The sequence below is a fragment of the Mus musculus genome, chromosome 12 (assembly GCF_000001635.26).
Source record: "Mus musculus strain C57BL/6J chromosome 12, GRCm38.p6 C57BL/6J".
Lineage (NCBI taxonomy): Eukaryota > Metazoa > Chordata > Mammalia > Rodentia > Muridae > Mus > Mus musculus.
The window spans coordinates 54544112-54556710 of NC_000078.6; the positions used below are offsets into that span (position 1 = coordinate 54544112).

The following is a 12599-nucleotide window of genomic DNA, read 5'->3' on the forward strand; positions in this document are numbered from 1 at the left end:
ATTCCCTCAGTTGTATAATAAAATAAAAAAGAGTTGTAACTTGAACATTTAAAAAAAATGGACATGAGCCAGCATGGCCTCTCCAGGCAGAGGCAGGCAGATCTCTGTGATTTTGAGGCCAGCCTGGTCTACAGAGTGAGTTCCAGGACAGCCAGGGCTACACAGAGAAACCCTGTCTTGAAATATATAAAAATAAAAAATTAATATCATCTTTCATTTCAGACTCTTCTCCCAAGACTTTTCTTCCAAGTACCTGGTAGATTTATTACTATTTGATATAATTAGGAAACAGGTTAAAGTTTAAATTATCTATATTTATTGATTTGTTCAATAAATAATTATGAGGTGCCTAGTATGTTCTAGGCTCTATTCTAGACACTAAGAGCCCAAAACACGGACAGAACAAAGTCCCAAATAACAATCCTATATAAAGGGAGAGGAAGCAGATGCTGAACAAACACACATAATAAACTCTCAGAGAAAGATAAGGGAAAGGGGGGAAGCTGTATAAAGGCAGAAAGAGTGTGGTTCTCTCTGAGCAGTCTCAGGGAAATGAAGGGGAAGGCGTGCCCGAGGGTGGAGTCAGTCTGTATAACAGAACAATGAGGGGCAAAGCCTTCCCCACCACCCGCCCCAGGAAGGAGTCAAGCCTTGGCAAAGAGGAGTGCCTGAAGCAATGCGGGGGAGAAGGGATATGGCAGGGGGTGAAACAAAGAGACATACATGAGGCCAAATTGCTTAGTTCAGGCTTGGAATTCAAATCCCAAGAGAGAAGAGAAATCACGGGAGATTTTAGAACTAGGTAAACACTGTGATCAACTTGTATTTAAACAATCCTACTCCAAGGGATATGGGTAGTTCAGTTGGTAGAGCATCAGGCTTTTAATCTGGGGCGTGGGGGGGGGGCGTCCAAGGTTCAAATCTTTATTCAGGCAGAAGCTATTTTGAGCTCCTAAATAAATGTGAGTCCAAGCATGATAAAGGTAGAAACCTCCCACCTAAGTAAGACCCACAGAGTTAACAAAAAATGAATGAGGCCGGGCGAGGTGGTGCACACCTTTAATCCCAGCACTCGGGAGGCAGACGCAGGCGAATTTCTGAGTTCGAAGCCAGCCTGGTCTACAAAGTGAGTTCCAGGACAGCCAGGGCTACACAGAGAAACCCTGTCACCAAAAAAAGAACGAAAATAAAATCAGACACCATCCAAGCAGTATCAAATCATCTCCAAGATAATTCCTAACATTTTCAGGGAAGAGGAAGCTACCTGTAGTTGGGGGAAAAGTGCTAATGGGTGAGGGTATTATATGAACAATACAAAACCACATGATAAAACCCATTTTGTATAATTAACATATGTTAATGAAAATGTTTTTAAAATCGAATACCAGCAATAGCCATATGATTGGTTAGAGACATAAATATTGTAATAGTATTTCTTCTTGATGTGATTATGAATAAACATAAGTATAAATTACTCAAAAGTATCTAGGACCTCCTACAAGTTTTATTGCTCGCCCTCCAAAAAGAAGATACATTGGAAGTCTAATCCCCAGTGGCCCAAGATGTGATGATATTTGGAAAGAGTTCTTGCAAATGTAGCTGGTTAAGATGATGTCACACTGAAGTGCAGTAGACCACTTACTGAATAGAACCCTGGTGTCCTTACAAAGAAAACAATCTCATGGAGACAAAGGATGCAGTTAAGAAAGGCATGGGAAGAATAATACGGCACTGCCCCGAGCCGTGGAACTCCACCAGAAGCTCACACAAGGCAGAGGCGGACTCTCACGGAGTTCATAGGGCACACAGCCCTGCCAACACCCTCACTTTGGACTTCTAACTTCCTAAGCAAAGCATCTTTCCTCCTCTCCACCTACTTGCCTCCCAAGGGCTGGAGGATACTGAATCAGCCCATCTTAAAGCAAATCCACTAGGCAACCAAACACCCAGCCCCATTTCCATAAAGACACGGGTTAGGGGACGCTTGGTTGCAATGACGGTATAGAGTTGGCTTTTCTTTTGTTGTATTGAGCACAGAAAAGGGAAGCGCTATCCCAGAAATCCTTGCGATCCACACCTATCCAGAAACCAGTCTCTGGTTCTCTCTGTGGGAAATGGGGCCACTAAGAGGAAGTCATCAGTGAGGGAATTACTTTCTGGTAACATGTTTAATTACGATACAGCCACGACTGTCTCTTACATCGGAATCCAGCATGCCAAGATTTACAGCCCTTAGCAGTTTTGCCTTTGTTGTGTCAAGCAGCCTTCTTTCAGATGTTTGCCCGTGGACCTCTGTTCAACTGTGTCATACTGCCCCCTACTGCTTGGGTGTCATAATGTCCTCCTGGCTGCTCCTACTTGCTGGTTCTGAGATGTGGCTTTGGCAGGGATTGGAAAGCCTGACATACTGAACGCAGACCCTCGGGGATGCAGGGGAGATGGGAATCTTTTTTATTTTTAAACCCTTAATAAAAAGCAGTGAACAACATAGCTATGTTTGTTTGGAAACACAACCATCTCACTTGCTTCAGCTTGGGAGGAAAACCAAGTTTGCAGAATAAGGGGATAGAGAGTTTTCTTTCCTATGTTGTGGGAGCGGCAGGGCTCTTCAAGAGACATCCTCCCTTTTCATGATGTGACAAGAGAAAACCCATGGAAGAGAAGCTGATGAAATTTTAACTAATCCAACCAGCCAGAAGAAAAGCGCAGTATTACAAAGGGGGCCCCAGAAAGGGTGGGCTTTCCTTCCCGCACCAAAGACACAGCACAGGGCTTTGCAAAGCCCTTGCCGCGCGTGTGTGTGTGTGTGTGTGTGTGTGTGTGTGTGTGTGTGTGTGTGTGCCCAGCCAGCCCCTCTCTGCTGTGGCTTCTTTGCCACCTCCACAGCGCTGTGGCTCCCGGCCTGTAGGAAGAGGAAAACTGGAAGTGAGTGGTTCAGACTTTAAAGCAAAAAACTGATTCTCAAAGTACTCTGCTGAGCCTCTAGAACAAAAACAGTAACTCAGAACATATTCCCCAGCCCCAGCTGGTGGTTTTAAAGATTGTTAGATAAAAACAAAACAAAACAAAAAAAAACCCTAACTCTGCTATCCACCAGCAAAGCTTCCGTGGTACCCAGTGTACACTGAGCCCACGCAGGCCTTCCGATGGCCCACCCATGCACCTGCATTTGGCCTTTGGCCTTAGTTTGGCCACAGACATGCATGTCCAGTTGGTCGAGTACTGACTCTCAGGGGACTGAGGTTCCTGTGGCCCTTGGGTGGCAGGAGCCTTGCTTTTATACCTGTACTCCTTGTACACCGATATGTGGGGGCTGGGAGGTGTGCACACAGGGCAGAGGTTTGGTCCTGGGGCAGTGTTCAGTGCTTGGGTCAATGGTCCCTAGGGAAGGAGGGTTACAGAAGAACACCTACCCTTATCACACAGAGTGTCTCCAAAACTCTGCCACAAAAGATTAAATATTGCATGGTCCAAGAGAATAGGCCAGCTGCTGTCTTTGGCTCTCCTCCATTTCTCACTCCCATTCATAAAATCTTTAAAGAAGTCATGTGCTGCATTCTCACAGTATGGATCAAACTGCTCTCTGAGACAGGAGGAAGTTGGATTTAGATGCCAGTGGCTAGAAAGGTCTTGACCTGTCTTTCTAGCTACTTTGTTGCCTCTTAACTCTCCTTACCTAACCATTCCCAAACTATAACCCGGCCTCTCAAGTGGTGACATCATGCAAGGGAGGCAGAGGGGTCACAAACTTTACTATCTGGCATGAATGGGTTTAACTGACACAGCACTCCCAGAGACACATGGCCTACAGCACTGGCTCTTCCTGAGACCTGGGTTTGAGTGTTGAACATATGACAGTGTTTGGGAAAGTCATTTAGGGAGGGAACCCAACTGATGTTTTTTTCTTCTGCTTTTTGTTGGTTTTGCTGTCGTGGTGGTGGTCGTGGTGGTGGTGGTGGTGGTGGTGGTGGTCATGGTGATGGTGGTGGTGGTGGTGGTGGTGGTGGTGGTGGTGGTGGTCATGGTGGTGGTGGTGGTGGTGGTGGTGGTGGTCATGGTGGTGGTGGTGGTGGTGGTGGTGGGTTTCTTCCTTTGTTTTGTCTTATAATTTATTTATATTTTCATGTGCATTGGTGTTTTCCCTGCATATACGTTTGTGTAAAGGTGTCAGATCCCTGAAACGGGAGCTAAAGACTGTTAAGAGCTGTCATGTGGGTGCTGGAGATTGAACCCAGGTCCTCTGGAGTGCTCTTGACTCTGAACCATCTCTCCAGCCCCTGTTTTGTTTTGTTTTGATTTTGACATGGTGTCTCACTGTGTAGCTGTTGCTGGCCTGGGTCTCGCTATATGGGCTAGGCTAGCCTCAAACTCACAGAGTTCGTCATGCCAATGCTTCCTAAGTGCTGGGATTGAAGGTGTGATCACCACGTCTCACTAGCTACCTGGGTTTTGGAAGGTGGTTGGTTGGTTGGTTGGTTTGGTTTTTGGTTTTGGTTTTTGAGACCCAGTTTCTCTGTGACAGCCCTGGCTACCCTAAAACTCACTTTGTAGACCAGGCTGGCCTCAAACTCACAGAGATCTACCTGCCCCTGCTGGGATTAAAGGCATACACCACCACACCCAGCCTAGCTTGCTGTTCTTAAATGATATTTTCTTAATTTTCCACATGGCAGGTACAGTTCTGTTACTTTTCCGATATTATTTCATTTCATGATACATCTAGCAACCACATCCCCATCTTACAGATGACATTCGGAGATTAAAACATTTATAACAACAGAAAGCAGTTTGGGATGGTCACACAGCTAGTATGCTGGGTAGTCTTACTTCAACCTGACACAGGTTAGAGTCATCAGAGAGGATGGAGCCTCAACTGAGAAAATGCCTCTGTCTTAGTCGGGGTTTCTATTCCTGAACAAACATCATGACCAAGAAGCAAACTGGGGAGGAAAGGGTTTATTCAGCTTACACTTCCATACTGCTGTTCATCACCAAAGGGAGTCAGGACTGGAACTCAAGCAGGTCAGGAAGCAGGAGCTGATGCAGAGGCCATGGAGGGATGTTCTTTACCGGCTTGCTTCCCCTGGCTTGCTCAGCCTGCTCTCTTATAGAACCAAGACTACCAGCCCAGAGATGGCATCACCCACAAGGGGCCTTTCCCCCTTGATCACTAACTGAGAAAATGCCTTACAGTAGGATCTCATGGAGGCATTTCCTCAACTGAAGCTCCTTTCTCTGTGATAACTCCAGCTGTGTCAAGTTGACACAAAACTAGCCAGTACAGCCTCCCTTCAGGAAAGGCTGTATGGCATTTTCTTAATTAGTCATTGATGGGGGAGGGCCCAGCCCATCGTGGATGGAGCCACCTCATGGCTGCTAGTTCTGGATTTTATAAGCAAACAGGCTCACCAAGCCACAATGAGCAAGGCAGTAAACAGCACACCTCCATGGCCTCTGCATCATCTCCAGGTTCCTGCCCTGGCTGAGTTCCTGTCCTGATTTCCTTCAGTGATGGACAGTGCTGTGGAAGTGTATGCCTAATAACCCTTTCCTCCCCAAGTTGCTTTGGTCAGGGTGTCTCCTCACAGCAATTGCAACACTAAGACAGCCAGTAAGCGTGATTCGATCAGGTCGCAAAGCTAGTTGGTGAGCTTAAGCAATCGCAGAGCATTATGACTGGGACTAAAGGGAAGCTTGCCTCAGGTCAGTGTCCTCTCAAGTTCCAGCATGGCCAACACATCACCATCTCCTCACTTTAAGTACACAGCAACGGACGTTACATCACTGGAACTTTGCTCTTACGGGCAGAATGGCTCTCAATGCTTCAGATACCGTAACTGAACATTTGTTTGTGGTGTAAAACACGGTGAAGATTATACTTGGCTCTGGATAAAAATGGTAAGTCTGGGAAAGGGTATTAGCCTGAAGAAAAGCAAACCTACTATTGGGAATTTGGGGATTTGGAAATATCTGGGAAGTCAACAGTTTTATGGGGTATATTGAGGACGTCTATAAACAGTTATGCATGTATATAAATACAACATATTTACTTCTTGGCCCCAAGAGTCTCATACCATGAACCCACTGTATAACAGATAAAATATTCTGGGTAACCCCACTGAGGGTTTCAGTGAAGCAGCCAGAGCCCGAAGAAGCTAAACTGGAGCGAAGCCTTAAGTGATGAACACAGATGGGAAGAAGTTTTAGGCAGATGAAACAAAGACTCAGAGGCATAAATGAGTATAACAGGCCTGGGGAAATCTTTCCCCTCTCTGCATGCGTGTGTCCATGTGCAGTATGGGGAAGGGGCATATGTGCACACCCCCACTTTTATATGTGTCATGCCTTCCTCTAATACCCTCTTCTTTCTTTTCTGAGACAGTGTAAACCTGAAGCTCACCATGTCAGCCAGATTTACCATCTGCACCCCCACCAGCCCTGGGGGTACAGACATACACTACCACACCCAGATTTTACAGCATGCTGGGGGTTGAATAAGGGGCTCAGGCTTGGGCAGCAAGCACTTTGCCCACTGAGCTGTCTCTCTTGCCCCAGGAACTTCTTTAATTAATTTCTTAGGTTAACATACACAGCAATATGTTTCATCATGGCATCTTCAGCGTTGGTATATTTTTTTCTCATTCTTTCCCCTCCCCTACCTCTTTCTTCCCACCCATGCCCCCTTCCAACCTGCTCCAACTGGTTCTCTTCCTTTCCCAAGTTAGTTCCTCCTACTTTTTACCTCTGTATACCATCAGTCTGTTCTCATTCCTGTTAAGACCTCTTCTGGGGAGGTGGATTGGCTGTGCAAACATGAGAACCTGAGATCAAATCCCAAGCACCCATATAAAAAGCCAGGAGCGGCTGCACGTATCTGTAAACCAGTGCAGGGACCAGAGGATCTTTGGGAGCTTGCTGGCTACTAACCTACTGCCAAGTTCAATGAAAGACCCTGCCTCAAAAGGACAGGCAGAGAAAGATAAAGCAGGACACCCAATATCCATCTCTAGCCTCCACAAGCATCCACCCACACATACATACATACTTTCACACAGACACATGTATGAGCAAAATAAATAAAAATCTCAAAAGATCTTCTCTTCTCACAATCTTTTTTCTACTATTATGATCTACACATATATATAAACATAATGTATGTACAAATATCTAAGCACACATATATAAATATACAGTGTATATACATATATTTACATACAACATATATAGTTGTAACAGTAGTTGTCCTGTGTCTGATTTATTTTGCTTAAAATAATTTCTAATTTCATTTTCTCTTTCCTTCACAGAGTCATAAAATTCCATTGTGTATATGTACAGCACACTCGTCATTCATCTGTTGATGGACATCTCTGCTGGTCCCATTTCCTAGATATGGGGGATCCTGCTGTAGTGGACACAGAGTGAGAGAATCTCTGCAATGTGTTGTCTTGAGGTCCTTCAAGCATACATCCAAGAGTGGTGTAGACGAAATTCAGGCAGTTTATCCTGGACCACAAGCAGCTTGAGGGTGAGAACTGAGTCTTGGTGTATTCGACTGTATCCCTGGGCACCAGCACACAGTGGGCACACAAACACTATTGCTTGATGGAATGAAGGGGTGGGGAAGGGAAGGGTAGATAGGAGCAAGAGAGAGGACTGAACTGAAGAAATACAGAACAAAAGCCTTTAATCCCAGCACTCAAGAGACAGAGGTAAACCGATCTCTGTGAGCTTAAGGCCAGCATGGTCTACATACTAAGACATTGTCCAAAAAAAAAAAAAAACTAACAACAAACAAACAAAAAACAAAACAAAACAAAATTTTAAAAAACCCTCTCAAGAAGTTGAGACGTTTACAAAAGATGTTTACTTGAGACTGAATGGGAAATGTGGTTGGGAAAACTAGAGAGGGCAAAGTAGGAAGGGCGCTAACCTAAGTTAAGATGAAGAGTCTAATAAAATAGTGAGCCAGACAGTGGCCCTTGAGACACTCGTGGAGATGTACAGTGACAGCTTGGAATACGAATCAGTGCTCGAGCAGTGTGAAAGCTAGGTGGGAGAGGACAAAGGCTAGGACCTAGAGTCCTCGGGAAGGCAGTGTGGCAGCCTGAGCCTAAGAGGAGCCCTAAGTGGGCTGCGAGCTAGCCTGATGGGTAAAGGCTAGCCATTAAAGCTGGCGGCCTGAGTTAAATCCACAGACAAGTAAAGGTATACACATGTATAAAGATGTATATACACATATAAATGTGTGTGAGAGAGAGAGAGACAGAGAGAGAGTCAGGGGATGGTAGAAGAAATGGGTGAAAAGATGAAAAACGAGAGACACTTGAAAGGGCAAAGTTCATATCATGTTGATATGGGTTTCCATTTCTGTAAAGAGACGCTATGACCAAGGCAACTCTTAAAAAGAACAACATTTAATTGGGGCTGGCTTACAGGTTCAGAGGTTCAGCTCATTATCATCACGGCAGAAGAGCATGGCAGCAACCAGGCCGGCACGATGCAGGAAGAGCCCAAGAGTTCTACATCTTCATCCACAGGAAGCCAGGAGCAGACTGGTTTTCAGGCAGCTGGGAGGAGGGTCTCAAAGCCCACACCCAAAGTGACACACTTCCTCCAGCAAGGCCACAGTGCCACTCCCTGAGCCAAGCATATTCAAACCACCACAGCTGTAATCGTGGAGAAAACAGAAATAATAAATACGGAAGTCAAAATCCCTCAGGGGACCCTGAGAAGCAGTAGTTTAGTTAGAAATGCAGGCGTTGACATGATTTAAGGGGAGATGGCAGAGATTGAGCTCAATATGTGAAATACAACCCTGGCAAGCTCAAGTATATATCTGCATCTAGATGGTGCTCTGTATGGCACAGAATAGAGTTGTTTTTTTTAAAGGTTTTGTGTGTGTGTGTGTGTGTGTGCGTGTGTTCGTAGGCTCAAGAAACATGGTACATGTCCACCAAGCAACTTTAATTGAAGTATAGAATTTCAAAAGCAAAAGAAATAAGATCGTTCAACACGCATATACATCATCCATGTTCTGACTACAGTATATCGTAATGTTGGTCTTTTCCCCTTTCTGCTGACTGGAATGTGGGTGGGTTCCAGTAGCTGGAACCATTTCCTGAACACAATGAGAGCTGCATGCTAAGGAAGGCAGAGCAACCAGACGGGACTCTGAACCTGTGACAATCACATGAGCACTGGTTGCCCCTAGAAGACCACAGTTTGGTTCCCAGCACCCACATGGCAGCTGACAATGGGTCTGTAACTACAATTCCCAGGGGATCTGATGCCCTCTTATGGAGTCCAAGGATATTGCATGCTCACGTGGTGCACAGGTATAACAGATATACATGCAGGCTCAACATTCACACATAAAAAAATAAATAAATCTCCCTCAAAAAAATGTTATATATATGTGTATATGTAATGTGTTTATGTACATGTATAACATATGCTCATAAAATTATATTTTCTTCTTGCACTATTTATGAACTATCAATGAAATTATTATTTTAAAATCTTAATTTTTTTTTTTAAAGCAAAGCAATCTACTAGCAAGAAGTAAAGGCTCCACAATGACAGCCTCGGGTCTTCATGAGAGTCAGCAGAAGTCCAGGAACTCTGTGAGCCAGAAGTAATCAAATGCCTCCAAATATTTAATTTCCTATTCCAGGAATGTGAACAGGTGTAATTAAAATAACACTTTTTTAATTAAGTGACCTCTCTTGACCAACCATCTGTGAATAATTCAGGTTTCCCCCTTATTATTACTGTAAAATTAAAACGAGGTCGTATAAACAGGAAGGTCCTCTTTAACTATCTTTAAGCCCCAGCAATATATATTTTTCCACCAGTTAAAATCCTTAATGATACAAAAAGTCTGTCAAGCATAACTTCCCCAATTCATTTGCCTGAAACCATCAATATTTTATCATGCACTTGCAGTTGGCTTTAATTTAACAGTCCAGGTTACTAATCAAACAAACACCCAAGTCATTAAAAGTTAGCGTGCCATTTAGAAAGTGCATTTCACGTTTATTAAAATATCTTTCATGCAGCCATTAGAAACCTAAAGTTTTAATTACAATCAGATATTTAGTTCTACTCCAGTTGTGGATGTGGCACTTGGTTGCCACTGCCCTGATTAATCTTCCTGACCGAGTTCATCCATTACCTTCTGAAATTATTTTCCTCTCAACTTCTTCAGAATTCATCTTTCCACTGAACCCCACCACCGATACAGAGAATGTATTTGAAAGGTGTGCAAAATAACCACCCCAAAGATAACCCATTTAAAAGATTTCCATTTCAAATGTAATTTACCTTTCATAAAATATCTAAGAGGTGTCATTCAGCAAGGCAAATTGAAATTGAGAATTCGCTCTCTGTATCTTTATTGTCCATTTTCATTATATCTTTTTCTTTCTAATGATGGGGAAAATTCAATGAACATTTTCTTATAATTTCCTAACAAAGTGATTCAACTAAATATTACTTTTGTTTGGCTTTTTTTTGCCTGGGCTTCCACTAACATTCCATGACCAATATGTAAAATCAGTCAGATTTGGTGCTGACTCTGGATCCTGTGAATGACTGCATTTAAACCTTCTACCACACACAGACGGGTGCACCAAGACACATCTTAGATGGGGTGTCGCTCCTACAATGACTGTGGGCTCACTTTACCTTAAAGCTCCTTGATAGCGTGCCTTTTAAAATGCGCTTGAGCACCACAAGCTTCTCTTCTTTAAGCTTAAACTTTCTGTCTGTGGCTTATCATAAACAGCACCCAAAAAATTAGATTGAATCGGATTATCACCTTCAACATTCAGAAATGTCTAGGAAATGTGTAGGCAACCCTGCTGATTTGTAAAGTCCATTGTCTGTGTGACTGGAACCTAACATCATCGTCTCCAAGGATCAAATTTTCCAATTGCCCTGGCCTTCCATGTTTCACCTGGCGCTTCTTCCATGGCCTTCCAACATCATTCACAGGTTCCACAGAGTGTTCCCACTCTAGACTACCTTCCTTTACCAGCCAAGCAATTTATGTACCCAAGATTTAAGAAACAGCCATGGACTTTGCCTCTTGATAGGAGAAGTGTCAAAAAAAAAAAAGGAAGAAAGAAAATGTCCAAAAGAAAAAGACAAAAAAAAAAAAACAAAAACAAAAACAAAAAAAACTTTTTATCCACCATTAATCTACCACAAGTGCTACAGGCTAAATATTCTTATTTTACAAATGACTACGCTAAAGATGGGTGAGAAAAATCAGCTTGCCCCAAATCCAAACCACCAGTAGTCCATTAGGGTAGCACCAAAATTGAAACGTGATGATCCATCTGCTGATTAAAATGCCATCAGTGTCTGGAAAAGTGAAGTAGGGGCCCATGTGGCCCTGTTTTCTATCGGCTACAATTCAGGCTTCCTCCTTTCTCTTCATCCCTGCTCTCAGATGATAGATTTCTGCACCTTGTATTCCACGAGCAAATAACCACATACTACAGCGGTCTCATAATGGCAGCACTGGAGTCACATCCACTCATGAAAGTGCATGTGACATGTCGTCTCGGAGGAGAAGAAAACAGAGAGAGAGAGAGAGACTGCTCTTTTGGACCAACATGGGAAAACCACTTGGTAAAGATGAAATGACAGGAACCTCGGGGGACAGATGGACTTCGTCATCCTAAACTGATGGCTTTGAGGGGAAAGAGAGATGGCACTAGTGGAGGCACACTCACCCTCTGCCAGGAAGAGAGCACATCGGTGGGACCTCGGGCTGTGGTTCTATGAGGGAAGATTAAATAGGAAGGTGAGGTCTTTTTAAAACAAAGGTCTCCCCAGGAAAGCCCTATGAATGGGAGACGCAGGACAAGCGGTGAAAAGAACCATTGTATTTGCCCGTGGAGTAATGATCTCAATTCCAGCCACTGAAAGCAGTGTGCTGGGGCATTAGTGATGCACACCTTTAATCCCAGAACTCAGGGAGGCAGAAGCAGGCAGATCTCTGTGAATTCAAGGTCAACCTGGTCCACAGAGTGAGTCCCAGGACAGCCAGAGCTACACAGAGAAATCCTGTCTCAAAACAAAACAAAACAAAAACAAAACAAAACAAATAAACAAAAACCAAAAATAGACAAAAACAAAAACAAAAAATCCAGTGTCCTGATTCCTATGGAGCAAGAATGCAGCTAGGACTTAGTTGAGATCCCTATTTCATAATCCATTACAAGGAAGGTGTTGGTCCAGGGTCTGTAGGCTCACCCTAGAGATCACCATGAAAGGGATCCACTTCCACCCTCAGTGCTGTTGGCATACTTAGTTCCATCCAGGTTGTTGGCCCAACATTGTCCTCTTCGTTGCCTCAACACACACACACACACACACACACACACACACACACACACACACACACCTCCAAGTGAGCTGGGAAAAGCAAACAATATGGAGGTCCCAGGCTTTCACACCCTAATATGGTACTAACACCCCCATCACCCTTGTCATAATCTACTGGTCATTCACAAGTCACTCTGTCTGTTCCACACTCAGTGAGAGGCAATCACACCAGGGTGTGATTATCAAGAGTCAGGAATCACATG

General features: G+C 43.9%; 1 long non-coding RNA gene across 2 annotated transcripts; it reads left to right on the forward strand.

Moving 5' to 3' along the window:
- The first annotated feature begins 5773 nt into the window (after positions 1 to 5773).
- Gm40425 lies at positions 5774 to 9693 on the forward strand. 2 transcript variants are annotated; one of them, XR_872763.1, is made up of 3 exons: positions 5774 to 5898; positions 7305 to 7525; positions 9540 to 9693. It is a non-coding gene; the product is annotated as a predicted gene, 40425 (long non-coding RNA). The 2 variants fall into 2 exon arrangements; XR_872762.1 differs by lacking the exon at positions 9540 to 9693 and adding an exon at positions 8436 to 8570.
- Positions 9694 to 12599: the final 2906 nt, after the last annotated feature.